General features: G+C 34.0%; 1 pseudogene across 1 annotated transcript; it reads right to left on the bottom strand.

The window, feature by feature from the left end:
• Positions 1–5,103: 5,103 nt before the first annotated feature.
• Positions 5,104–8,270, bottom strand: LOC149181057 (cytokinin riboside 5'-monophosphate phosphoribohydrolase LOG7-like; annotated as a pseudogene). Its single transcript, XR_016256713.1, has 6 exons — positions 8,262–8,270; positions 7,720–7,918; positions 7,415–7,445; positions 6,267–6,366; positions 6,027–6,097; positions 5,104–5,634 (listed from the first exon to the last, which is right to left on the bottom strand). The product of XR_016256713.1 is annotated as a cytokinin riboside 5'-monophosphate phosphoribohydrolase LOG7-like (transcript).
• Positions 8,271–15,353: the final 7,083 nt, after the last annotated feature.

Raw genomic sequence — 15,353 nt, 5'->3', positions numbered from 1 at the left:
GCTCTCATCATAGTATCCTATGCATGTACACCCAACTTTCATTACATTTCAAAACAGTCCTCCATTACCACAGCAGGCAATGATATAAAATGAAAAAAACCAGGACCTTTTGCCAGAGCATCTGGCTTTACAATAAATTCAATATACTGAACATAGAGTAACAAATCATAAGTACGTGGGAAATATTATGCCAGCCTTTGATTAAATAATGCACTTTAAAGTTCTGCAGATGCCAAAGATAGATAAAGCCCTTAAAGAATAAAGCATGTTCTTTGCTTCTTTCTGCGTTTCTTTTGCTTTGGTGGTTGAAGAACCACCTTAATTGCGGCATCAAAAACAGCCTTAACATTCTGCAATAAAGGTAAAACCAGAATATCTTCAGGAGATTTGAAAATAGAAACCAATGTCAATCTGATCTAGGAGTGTACTCGAATGGATGGAAACTGATAAAAAGGTTGTCAACGAGAATTTAATACAAACAACAAGGCACATGTAATTAGATTACAGGAAAGGAACGACTTCGAGACAGCCATAGAAAATGGCATTCAACTAAACACCCCAGGCTAATCTGTAACAGAAAGGGAGAGAATAACAATTTTCTACATTGCGTTCAACGAGTAGTTGCATGCACTTCAATACAATCCTAGGGCTTGATTTCAAAATAGGCCTGCAGATAATGATTACATGCACCTAAAGATGACCCACTAGGCCCACAACAAACACAGAGCATGATTTGAGTTCTTTTTGGTACTATTAAATTGACAGGACTATTTGGTCTATCTGATCTGTGCTAAGAAGGTTGTGATTCCCACTAAATCAACTGTCAGAAAAGTTCTACAAAAGAAACTATAACTTCCCCTCTGACCAACTTAGTACCTCAAGCTTTGAGACATATTAGGTCAATTACCTTAGGAAAAATGCCACTATCCCCATTCTTTTTAATGATGTTGCAAATTTATATGTATTTGTCATTTAAAATTAATGCGTTTTTCCCTTGATATACCTGCAAAATCTCTCTCCATGGGCATACCTGTTGTGTTTTAGAACTGCATTCAATGTATGCTGCAGCCCCGATTTGCTTCTTCAAATCTTCACCCTGCCAAGACAGAGATGTATATTGGTGTAAGTTATTCCTCGGAAATAATAAGGTACAGAAAATGTAAATCCTATAGTCAAATGCCAATGTGATTGTTCTCACTAGGCTCCCAGAATATCAAAACTTATAGGGAAGTAATTGGATAAAGTATGACAACAGTATAATGAATGATAGATGCACAAAACAATCAACATGGCCATATTCTACATAGGAAAAAATAATGCTAGAACCCATGTAACTCACTTTTCTTACTGGCAAACTTGAACGACATAACAGCTGAGCAAGGAACTCAAGTACCCAGTCTCCATTAAAATTGCAGTAGCATTATCCTCCAACATGCTCATGATGGTAGACAATACGTTCCAGGGCTGAGAAAACATTATAAAGATTTTTTTGTCAAGGAAAGACTGGTGAAATATAGGAGGTTACCTAAAACATCTGCACATCTCTTGGCCTTTGAATCATACTTCCTGGAACATGCATGGTTCCAGAAGGAGCTAGACCACTGACAAGCAACTCAAGACCATTAGAAGAAAGCATGTTACTAATTCCTGAAGAAACCATCCCAGGAATTCTTGCTGATCCTAATCCTGGCAATGCCATTCCTCTGCGAAGTCCACACATCATTCCAGTGCCATTTCCTGTGCTTGGCACTACACAATCATTTGAATTAGGTAAGCCAATGATTGGAAAACCATCAGAAACAGTGACAGCAGATGGTTACAGGCTTCTTCCTGCCACCAGTCGATTATAATGTTGCAACCATTGTTGTTGCTCATCAATGGAGACAGAGATACATAATCTAGCCATATTAGGCACATAATGATACATTACCTTGCAGTGGCTCCAACGTTTAGACCTACCGATGGAGCTACCAAACCAGAACCCAACTGCACACTGTTCGTCCCCTGCAACAGAGTAAGTCCAGCTGACATAGGCTGTATCCCTGAAGATGCTCCTATCCCAGCAAAGGATATGAAAACTCCAAAACGAAGGACAATATCAATGTAACACCAGATTCCTGCATGAAACACAATGAAGTGTACATGTGAATACTTATCAAAGATCCCCACTGCCTGCAATATTTAAAGCATCTTAAACCTTGAATTTTGAGATAGACAAAGCAGATCATCAAGCACAACCCAAAAAAGCATTGTCAGATAATCCTAGGAACTACTTCGATAATGATGAAGCATAGACAGACTTCAGAATATATAGTATTTGCAACTCAGATGGCCTTGCCATTGGAAACTTCCACTGAGAAAAAACTCATGTTGCCTAAATAATGTAAAAGTGGATATTGATAAGCCAAAACTGGAAATGTATGCCATCGTACATGAATAAAGGATGCCATGACATACATAATCACAAGAAGCTTCCTCTCTTGAATCAATTAGGAAATTAATATCAATATTGGCTTCCTTTATTATGTTCAATTACATAGCTGTGCCTTACCTGTTCCAGCTGAGAAATGCACTGTTTTGCACCAAGACCTTGCTCTACAAGAGAAACCTCCTTAACTGCAAAGAAGAATCCAGTACTGGAAAACAAAATGGAAAGTCAATATTAAAATATGGAGAAATTAGTCTTACAAAGAATAAAGAGACTCCATATTTATCAAAAAACAATACGCCAAAGCCAAAATCCTTCTTACAGAGGTTTGAAATGCTAACATGAAAAAACTTCATATAAAGACATATCTCAGCACAAGAAAGTGTCCATGGAACTTTTGAAATAAGATCTTATAAAAATCGAGAGATGACTGCAATGTGCAAAAATTACTGTCCAAGTTCCCATCTGAACTACAGTCATTCTAATAACAAAGGTTGTGTTTGACAGTTATTTGGTACATTAGCTGAGTATTGCTCCACATTTAATCCACCATCCCTGTAATAATATAGACTACATTTGATATTTATCAGGTGTACTTCACATCTATACTATAGAGTATAACATGAACAGATTTCAAGGAAGAAATAGTGTGTAATCATGAACACTGATGTTTCAGGTGTAACCCATCATCCATCATCATAAAAACAGGAATAAACTTGTGTGTCGATACAGTACAGTTAAAGATATCAAAATATGCAGAGGAACAGGTACAATCAAATAAATGGAAATATCAGCTTAGATTTATGGGTTTCATAGGTAAAAGTGTGAATATGAGGGTTAAAGGGTCGGCTAAAGATTAGAAATCTGTTTAAAAAAAACATTCGAGTTACAGAAAAAGAAAGGCTTATTATTGCAACCTAAAAATAAGAGGTTGAGTAATAAAGTAGAAAAGAAAATAAAGTGGATGGGTAACCAAATAGAAATTAAATGAAAAGAAGTAAAAAGCCAATGTTTAGAAGGTAAGTTTTATAGTTAACAGGAAAAGTAAGGGGTGAAAAAAAGTTGAATGAGATTAAAAGAGAAGGGCAATGTATACTACACTTGCAGCGTAGATCTGAACAAGCATTTCCTTACTGCATATGTATTAGGATGGGAGCACTGTTCAAAAGCATATGTGGTAGATAGCATCTGCTTTACAAAATAATGGTTTTGAATAAGGATCGCAGAATGTTTAAACTTTACAGTTCTCTTTACATTGCAGTTTAATATTTTGTTTGCAAGAAAACATTTGCCAACTTTTGTTGGACTTAGAAGGGTAACTTCCAGTTGTAGCATTCTGCATTTTGATTGGAATGGTTTTCAGACTGATGTCAGAGTTCAGATAATTTTCATCTGTGTTTTTTCAATACCCACATAGGAACCTAATTCCCATTAAATACAGAGACTGGACCATTCATGAAATTATGCATTTCAGTAACTCGTTGATAAAATATGGCTACTGAATGTTGTAGAAGTTGGGTCAAATCAGTTATGTTTCGCCACATAATCACAGCCTGACTTGTGTCAAACACATAAATTTTTGAATTTTTTTTAATCTCAAGCCTGCAGTTCTATGGTATCAAACAAATATTTCTCTTTTGAGTTGTTTGGAAATTACCAGCAGCCAAGATTTGTTCTAATTTAGCTTCTATTCTATTATCGGCTAATCAATACCCATAGAATCCTTGTCTTCCACACCGAATTCATTTTGGCAAATATATCTCCTGCCTTGGTCTAGTCTTATAATATGTCTAAGATATTCAGTGAATCCTTGACTTTGTTTATATAAATTTGTACATGCCTTTCCTTGTCAATGCCAAAACATTGACTGGAGTACAAGAGGTTGTTTATGTAGTAGTAGATAGATATTGATTTTGGCTTTGTGGCCTATTCCCTGCACTACAGTCGATTGCAGTACTTCAGGTCTGGGATCCATTCATATACATGCAACAAATAGAAATGCATTTCAGATAGCTTCACATATGCAAGATGGGGCATAAATTATAATCTATAACATGATAAATATTCGAGGAGCAATGCTTAATACGTAGTTGAAAAAGGATATGGTTGTGACTGTGTCAATGGAGATAACTGAGAACTGCTTGCAGGAAATTGCTGTTGTGATTGAAGATACCGGTTCTGTTGCTGTTGATGTTGTTGGTCGTGCTGCTGATGCAGTTGGCGAACTACATGCACATAGGCTTGATTATGGTTTTGAGTTTGAGGTTGAGGATATTGCTGGTTACTATGCCCTTTCTACTGCTGAGGATTCTGAAGATGATGTTGACTAGAAAAACTCTGATTTGTTGAAGAAACCATCTAATTAGAGTAGGTAGTGTTCAAGCCATTGAATGAAGAGGTTGTCTAACCATTATTCTGGCTGGCTTGAAGTGGAAGCTCTTGCATAAGCATCTGTCGTTGCTTTTGACTGGTCTGTAAACCCAAGCATAAACAAAAACAATTGTGAATTATCACAAGTCTGCCTTGAATATTAAACTTCAACCTACAGAAATGGAAGGCAAGTTCTAGAGATATCAAAGAGAGCAACACTTACAGATTCCACTTTAACTTTAAAGGTATTATCTGCTTAAGTTACAGCTAAATGGTAACAACATTGTGCCCATCAGAAATTGTAGTTATAAATCCTGGCCTTGGCAATGCCATTCCTCTGCCAAGTCCACACATCATTCCAGTGCCATTTCCTGCGGTTGGCACTGCACAATCATTTGAATTGGGTAAGCCAATAATTGGAAAACCAGCAGAAACAGTGACAGCAGATGGCTGCAGGCTTCTTCCTGCCACCAGTCGATTATAATGTTGCAACCGTTGTTGTTGCTCATCAATGGAATCACAGATCATTATTAACCCGAAATTTTTCTCTCAAAATATAAAGCAGCAACAACAAAACTATAAACCCTCTCTGAGAGTTGATCCAGTTTTATTATTAGAGCTTAGCCTCATCAATCTAGAACTCGAAAATAAAAAACAGAGAGAAAATTCTTTAATATCAGATCATTTGAACAATGACGAAACTGGTATAAGGCCTTACTTCCATTCTTTGCAGAAACAACAATATGCGCCGCGGGCTTGATAAATCCTTCTTCCACACCTTTATCGAACAAGGCAAGCAAGGAATTGTAGCATCCATCAACATTCAGGAGACCCACCTAGAAAACAAATCCAAGCTACTATTTTCATCAAGTACATAGGATGCCATTCTGCTTATAAGTTCCTTTAAGCATGCAATAGGTATTCAGCTTGGAATTAGCCTTTGATTATGGAATATTATTTCCGATATGAATTGTGTGAATTTGCAGGAAACGTCCAACGTCATTATACAGCTTCTTAAGTCCCTGATGATGGTGAAGTGACCACCTAACCAAAACGTTGGACATTTCCTGCAAATTCACACAGTTCATATATTATATATATTATATACAGCTGTGAAAACTTATGTACTTTAATATTTCAAACCATCTAACCCTTTATTCCACTGCCTACAATGGAAAATTCATGCAAGCAAATTAGGGAAGATTCGATTATTATTATGGATAGATACCGGCTTCTCATGAATGCCAAGCTGTGACCATGTGATCATCTCTAAGAGCTCTTCCATTGTTCCATAACCACCTACAATCAGCAGTAGGTTGAAACAACACTACCTTATTAACAACTCTCTGTGATTAAACCAGGACTAATCTGAACTTCAAGAATCTTGGATGGAATTCGTAAAATTCCACATGTGCTATCGATAATTGTTCATCAAAAATTCCTTAAGACTTATATTAAAAACACACACCTGGTAGAGCAATGAAAGCATCTGCTTGACGTGCCATTTCTGCCTTCCTCTCGTGCATGTCTACAACAGTTTTCACTTCACTAACTGTCTCCCTAGATATCTGTTACAAAAACAAACCACCAGATGGCACTTCAAGTGAGATCTAGACGAAAGAGGAATCATAATTATAAGCACACCCTGCTAAAATACCGAGCCAAACTTGCCAAAAGTGTATCAATATTTATGAACTTTTGCAGCAAATTCATCACTATATATTTGCAATAATTGGCATCAGTGTATGCATGACAGAGTTTATACTCTCAATTTTATACAAATCAGGCTACAGATTGAATGGATATGGAATAAAATGTTGGTATGAAGAAACCCCTTTCGCATCTCTATCTCGGCATAACCAGTGTCCATGGACGTTCTGCAAACGCTGTGGCACTTTCTTTCTGAACTCCTTAATGAACATCGGGGTTAGATTTTTAAGACGTTGGGCTTCGTCGTAATGCTATCTAAATGCAGAATTACAATTTTCAAGACGAATTACTAAGCTTCTATAACTATTTTAGTTACCGAATGAGAGTAAACTTGGGCCTGAATAAGGATTAGATATCTGATTTTGGTTTGAAGTATTTCCTCTGCATCCCATCTTGAGAGGTCCTAAGAGGCTCTTTTTTATTACTGCATCTACACTAGACTTCAACGTGGAAGTTGCATTGACTTTCTATTCCTCAAAAACATTAATTTGCCACCAAGTTTCTGAAACCCCTAACCAACTTGCATTTCCTATGCTTTCACTTTTAATTAAACCATAACCCAGGCAAATGTAAAGAATATAGCCTCCAGATTGTTAGACTCTCAGCCTTTTGCAATCCTAAAAACATAACATTCGTAAGGGCAGAAAGACTACAAGGAAATGTAAACATATAAATTGGGAAGAAGACACTGTAACATGATATTAAATTGCATTTGAACATTCTCCAATTGTGTACTAATTATATTGAAAGTATTCAAGATCGTTGTAAAGAACACTGCACTGTTATGTGTATGGTTAAACTACCCCAAATTTTGCAAAAAAGTGAAAGAAATGGGGAAGAGAAAAACATGCAAGTAAAAAGAATCATTATGTTGTACTGTAAATACAGCATAGAAGTCAATGGTACCTCGTGAGGGATTAATGCGGTTGGAATAACCCTGCCAGAACAAACGGTGATATGTTTAGGGTTGATGGAATAAATTAATTATTGAAAACGAAGTAAACACAGATAACCACATTATCTCGTCATTACAGGAGATGCCAATTTTTGTCAGTTCAACAACATCATTGCTATTGTAAAAATTAATTTCACTCCTAGGAACCAGAATTGAAACAAATAACGTTGTAATGATCTAGATAGCCATAGGCCCCTTCTTATGAAGGGGCAGAAATATCAGAAGAACCAAACCCAACAAGCAATTTATCTCTTACCCAAGAACATCGCAGCCACCATCATGAACAGTCCAAGAGACCAATCACATGAGCCCCACGCTCCCCCACCATAGACCAGGTCAATTTTTCGCCCCACCTGCACCATATGGGCATGAAACCACTTGAATCCCACAAACATGCAGAATGCAAATTCCAATTCCAGCACACAGAAAATAGCAAACTCAACATATTTAAATCCCTGCAACAATATAACTCATGACTACTGTCAAAATTCTATTAGAGAATTCATAAGCCCAATTTTCCTTTAATCAAGCAAATGCTCCATGGCACAGTACGCAAATACGTTCCGAAAACAACAGATACAAAGAGATATATCCAATACCTTGTTTCTAGGGGAAAGGTTTCACTGGGAATCAACCATCCCAGTGGTCCCCATGACTAGGCAAAGGATGATACGAAAACGCAAACCATCAACTCTATTACAGTGCCGTGAGGAAGGTCTGTAAAGTGCTTTAAAAAAATAAAAATGAAAAGACGTCCATGGACCATGTGGGGCCTCCCGTGAGGGCTACATGCCTCACCTCCTCCATAACGTAGCATGCGAGGCTTAAACCATGCCCAAGAAAAATAAATATCACTTGGAACCCATGGCGACCATTCAGAGGACCCACATGCACCCAGCTACTAAGGACCCACCTGCATGTATTACACGCGTTGATGTAACAATCAGAATCAGGAAGCCAGGCAAGTTGAGGAACGGGCAGGCATTCGAATCAGTACGCTCGTGGGGCAGAACAACAAGCCACCATGAATTTTTTGAACAACGGAGGCACCATGAATAAGCCATTTCTGTGCACATTGATACGCTCTGTTAAAGCTGTGCGCGTGTTAAGGATTTTGATAGTGTGCAGTTGGGTTTTGGTTTTCTAGCTTCAGCGGTAGGTCTGAACGTTGGAGCCACTGCAAGGTAATGTATCATTATGTGCCTAATATGGCTAGATTTAATTGCTTTCATACATTCTGGATGCACAATTATTTTTGCTTTCTTTTGTGGCAGGGATGTGGAGAGATTTGCTTCAGAAAGGTCCCTCTTCGTCTCCATTGATGAACAACAACAATGGCTGCAACATTATAATCGACTGGTGGCAGGAAGAAGCGTGCAGCCCACAGAAAGCTTGTTTAGCTCATTCAAACACTTTCATTAAGCGAATGGGATGGAGAATTCAAATCCAGGTTTAAAGGAACCCCTGCTCATTCAAAGGAAGAGACATCCTCAAGAATAATATGTAGAAAATGAGTACTGGGGAGACCATGCTATTGGTATTGTTGAACATGAAAATAATGAGAAAGCTGATGAGGGCGGTACTTTTCTCCGAGCTTCCTTGAATGGCATGAATGTGCTTACAAGTCGATACCTGATCACCCTTGTGAGTTATCTTGTTATACAGGGACCGGAACTATTCATTCGTCTCGTTTTCAGAATCCCAGGAACCATTCATTCGTCTCGTTTTCAGAATCCCAGGAACCATTCATTCGTCTCGTCTCTAGTAGATGTGATAGAGAGAACCAGACCTTGCTACCAAACCTTGCTTATGTATTTTGCCTAATATAGAAAGATGTGGAACGAAGACACCGTATTATATACGCGCCAGGTTCTCTTATGAATGCTAGTCAGGCAATGGAGGTGGGCTTCCGCTCGGATCGATCCTCAATGAAACAATTTGCCCCCGAGAAAAGAGAGAGACATGCATTAAGGTTCGAAGCTACAACGACAGGAAATAGAAGTGAAGAAATGACAGAAGGGATCGGAGACAGTAGCAAATACCACCCTGAATCCATTATGCTCTCTACAAAGAATATATCTATACACACTCCGCTCAGATTAACAAAGGCAAAGTGAGGATAAGTAGAGCAAGGAAGCGAAAGGAGCATACTGCCTAATCCCAATGAATGAGGAAGAAGTTGTGCCTTGAAATAAGGATTGAGCAGCCTTAAGGATTTTCCTCGCCGTTCAACCTCATGGCCTTTTGCGCTAGTAAGTATTTCCTTCCTTTATTCGCCTATGAAATATTGTTGCCTATGGAATATTGTTGCGGGCATGGCAAGGCTGGCAGCTCCATAAATCAAGCAATCCTTAACTGAATAAACCCAGGCCTATATGGATGGAAGGGGAGCCGTGGCGTTCTGAAATGTAATTCAGCATGCTCCCAGACATGTCTTCATTACAAAAGGCGATAGAAACCTCCTCTTCTGCCTGGACAGATGCAAGTTACGCTTCTGCTGGACAGACGGAAGTTACGACGGAGGCTGCAAATAGGGAAACTCACAGCTCGCCAACAACAACGCCGTGACTGTGTCGATTCGCCATGTCAATTCGGTGAACTGACCTTAATGTGCCTCAGGGTTGTTGCAAGCTGTGTTTTGTTGCAGGCTGTGTGCCCTTCCTGTGATTCACCGTCACACCGAAACCTGCCTTTGCCACTGGACAAACATGCATTTGCCACTAGACAAACATGCACTTGCATGCAATATAGATGTGGGGTGCAATCACCATGTGTTGCAGCAAGTCCCTACTGTGCTTATATGTTGGTATATACCAGGGTGTTCCTAAATGCTGAGATAACATTTAATGCTCTCCAATAATGCTAACATTAGTTTGCAGGGACTAAAAATTTGAAAATATCAAACAAACAAAAATATAACCTATTGTTTTTGCTTCGCTTCGGATTAGCTTTGGTTTTTGGCCTCTTTTCCTATTGTTTTCGCTTCGCTTCGGATTAGCTTTGGTTTTTGGTCTCTAGCTTCGGGTTTTTGGGAAGAGGCCAAATAACATGAAAAATCAACATCTCTCTCAAAACTTTGTTTATAGCTAATGAGCGGGGAACAAAAGCAGCTCAAATAATGCTATATTCTTTACTTTCGATTACTATAGTTCATGCCTAAAGGCAAGGACTAATAAGTGTAACTAACATGACAATGAACTACTTTAAATATCATATTATGGTATTATAAATCAACTAGGTTTTAATGATTTTGTATATTGCTTACAGATATATTGTTGACCTTGTTTTAGGGTATTGAAATTTTTGTATTCTCGCATGTATTTGTTTTTAATATTAATTATTTCGAAATAAATAAATAAAATTTGAATGTTAGTTATAAAATGTGCAAAAGCAAATAGATGTATTTTAAAGTTAATTAAAAAACATGAAAATAAATACGAGATACAAAGAGAAATTTTAAATTTTCTTCAAATTACAATAAAAACCTAAATTTACTAAGGAATGTAACTTGTGTTTAGAATATGATCCATAAAGTTTATGCATGACGGCTCTAACTAAAATCTCCCATACCCGTTTTCAAGTTGGTAATGGATTAAAAAAATTTAAGAGTGTTTGTTCAATAACAATTTGTTTTGGTTGAACAACATTTGTTCAACCGTTGGGTTTGTGTATATTTCTCAATTGACACCCCAAGAAACCTATATCATTAATAATCAATATATTTTTTTTTGAAAATAACATATATATATATATATATATATATATTATAATTAATAATGTTTTGATATATTTATTTTTTTAAATGGAGAAATAGGTTATTAATATATTACATATATATAATATTATTAATACGTTAATAATATTTATTTAAATAATATTAAGAAGAGTTTAATATCTTAATAATATTTTAATTAATAATATTTTATTATCTTGATAATATTATTTATTTTTATAATAATAGATTAATAATTATGAATTCATATATTAATATATATAAGGTTTATAAGGTTAAGATTGATATTTGGGTTTATAATGTTTGGTTTTAATACTAAATTTTATAATATTGAGTTTAATATTATTAATATTAATATTAATATTAATAAATAATATAAATAATATTAATTTTTAATATAATTATTAATAATAAAAATTTAAAATTTAAAATTTAAAATTTAAAATTTAAAATTTTATTGACTCTAATTATATGATTTAAAGTGTCAATGATATATCTTTATATCAATAGTTGAACATATTCTAAATCTAAGATATTAATATTATAAATTGAAAGGAATAATAAACCTAAATTATTAATATTATAAACCCAAGGAATTAGAAATTAAAGGGAATAATATCAAACTGAATAGATTAATAAACCCAAGGAATTAATGTTATAAACTCAAGGGATTATTAATATTATAAATCAAATGAATTAATATTTTAGACCCAAGAGAATAATATTAAGCCCAAAGTATTAATAAAATCAACAAAATAATTTTATAAACCTAACACGTTATTAACTTTAAAGTCGAATGATTAATATTATCAACCCAAGGGAATAATATTAAATCAAAGGGATTAATAAACCAAAGTGGTTATTGACATTATAAACCCAAGGGATTATTGATATTATAAACTGAAGGGATAAATATTATAAACCAAAGGGAATAATATTAAACCAAGGGATTAATAAACCCAACATAATAATTATATAAACACAAGAGATTAATAAACACAAGAGATTGATACTATAAACTCAAGGGATTATTAATATTATAAACCTATAAGATTAATAAATTCAAAGGATTATTAATATTGTAAACCCAAGGGATTAATATTATAAACTAAAGGAATTAACGCTATAAACTGAAGTGATAAATATGATTAACTATGTTAGTGTTTATAATATTTATACATTAAAACATGTTAACTATGGTTGACCATTGTGGACTTGGTCAACTATAGTCAACATGTGAATCATATTTAATAATAGTGAACGCAACTACCTTGGTGAATCATACTTACCTAAGGAATCATGGTCTATCTATACGTGACCTATAGTTGAACAAGTGGATGGTCATGGTTGATGATGGGGACTTATAGTGGATGGCTAGGGTTGACACTACTAATCCTAGGTTTTATAATATCAATCCTAGGGTTTAATATATCGAACATAGGGTTTATAGTAGTAGTGTTTATAATACCAATATTAAGGTTTATAATAATAAGCTTAGGGTTTATTTTATTGCCTTTAATAATGTTAGGGTTTTGTATTAGGGTTTAATATTGTGACATTGGAATGGTACAAAAATCTATCAAATGTCACATTGTGACAAACATTTTGTCAATATGACAATCAATATGAAATTCATTATTACAATTTTACATTGCATTGCAATTTATTCTATTGGGGTTATTCTATTAGGTTTTATAATGTTAGGATTTCATATTAGGTTTAATACTGTGACGTTGGAATGGTGAAAAAATCTATCAAACATCATATTGTGACAAACATTCTCTCAATATGACAATCAATCTCACAACCATTGTTGCAATTTTACATTGCTTTGTAATTTATTCAATATCGTATTGTTATGTTACAAAATTCAAATTTAATATTGGGTTTATATATTAGGTCTTCAATATTTTTTTGTAAGCTTGGAAGGACTAAATATTCATCATGTCCAATATATCACCTTTCGGGGCAGGGAATTGAACTAGTAACTTCACATCACTATCTATCTAAAACGCATGGACAATATTAGGTACTAAATATTAATTCTACAAATTAATATTATTCCCTTGGATTTATAATGCTTGGGATTTATAACATTAATTCCTTGGGTTTAATTTTTGTCACAACATTGCATTGCTAAAAACATTGTCTGAATGTGACAATCAATCTAACAATCAATGTCGCAATATTACATTACATGACAATTTATTCAATGACACATTACGCATTAATATTTATCCCCTTACTTTAATATTAATCCTTTGGGTTTATTAATACCCCAGGATCAATATTAATCCCTTGCGTTTATAATATTCATCTCTTGGGTTTATTAGTCTTATGGGTTTACAATATTAATAATCCCATGGGTTTAATATTAGGTTTTTAATATTAATCCTATGGTTTAATATTATTCCCTTGGATTTATAATTCCTTTGGTTTATAATATTAATCCCTTGGGTTTAATGTTTGTCACAACATTACATTGTGATAAACATTATCTTAATGAGACAATCAATCTAGCAATCACTGTCGCAATGCTACATTACATTGCAATTTATTCACCATCTCACTCTGACATTAATCCCAAGGGTATACTAATCTGTTGGGTTTAATATATTAATAATCCCTTGTGTTTGTTAATCCCATGGTTTTATAATATTAATCCCAAGGGTACATAATAATAATCTTCGACTAATTAACATAAAAGGTAAATGTTAGGGTTTTATAATGTGAGAGTTTTATATTAGGATTTAGTACTCTGACGTAGGAATAATACAAAAGTCTATCCAACATCGCATTATGATATTAGGGATTTTTAATTTTCAGTTTATAATATAAGGTTTAATATAGGGTAGATAATATTAAGGTTTAATATGGGGTTTAATATTAATCCCTTGCATTAATAATATTCATCTATTGGGTTTATTAATCCTATGAGTTTATAATATTAATATTATCTTAGGTTTATTAATCCCTTGGGTTTGATATTAGGATCTTAATCTTAATCGTGGGGCATAATATTATTCACTTGGATTTTATAATTCTTTTGGTTTATAATGTTAATCCCCCGGGTTTAATTTTTGTTGCAATGTCACATTGCGACAAACATTGTCTTAATGAGACAACCAATCTAGCAATCATTGTCACAATGTTACATTACATTGTAACTTATTCAACATCACATTGTGACATTAATCTCAATACTCTATTAATTACTTTGGTTTAAAATATTAATAATCCCTTCAGTTTATTAATCATATGGTTTTATAATATTAATCCCAAGGGTTGATAATATTAATCCTTAACTAATTAATATCAAATGTAAATGTTATGGTTTTATAATGTCAAGGTTTTATATTAGGGTTTAGTATTGTGACATTGGAATGGTATAAAAATATATTCAACATTGCATTACGACAAACATCATCTCAATACGATAATCAATCAGGAAATCATCGTCGCATTGTCACACTACATTGTAATTTATTCAACGTCACATTTTTACGTTACAAAATTGGGGTATAATATACCATTTATGATATTAGGGTTTTTTAATATTTATTTATAGTATTATGACTTTTAAATATTGGTTTTATAATATTAAGGTTTAATATATGGTTTATAATATTAATCCTAAGGTTTAAAATATTAATCAATCTCACAATCATTGTGGCAATGTTTATAATCCCTTGGTTTTAAAATATTAATGTTGTTGTGTATATTCCTTGCATTTATAATATTAATAATCCCTTGATTTTATTAATCTCGTAGGTTTACAATATTAAGAATCCCTAGGGTTTATTAATCCCCTATTTTTATACAATTAATCCCTAGGGTTTATAATAGTAATCCCTTGCTTTTTTAATATTATTAATCTTTTGGGTTTATAATATTAATCCTTGAGTTTATTAGTCCTTTGGGTTTATTAATATTAATAATCCCTTGGGTATTTAATATTAATACATTTTTTATGTTAATCTATTAGGTTTATAACATAATAATCTATTAGGTTTATAATATAAATCTTAAGGGTTTATATTATTGATCCTTTGGGTTTTTAATATTAATTCCTTGGGTTTGTTAATCCCTTATATTTATAATATAAATAATCACTTGGGTTTAAATATGAATAATCCCTTGGGTTTATTAATTCTTTT

The sequence above is a fragment of the Pinus tabuliformis genome, chromosome 3_2 (assembly GCF_031772625.1).
Source record: "Pinus tabuliformis cultivar Carrire ecotype Pingquan chromosome 3_2, CPIR1, whole genome shotgun sequence".
NCBI lineage: Eukaryota > Viridiplantae > Streptophyta > Pinopsida > Pinales > Pinaceae > Pinus > Pinus tabuliformis.
This window is presented reverse-complemented; position numbering and strand designations above follow the sequence as displayed.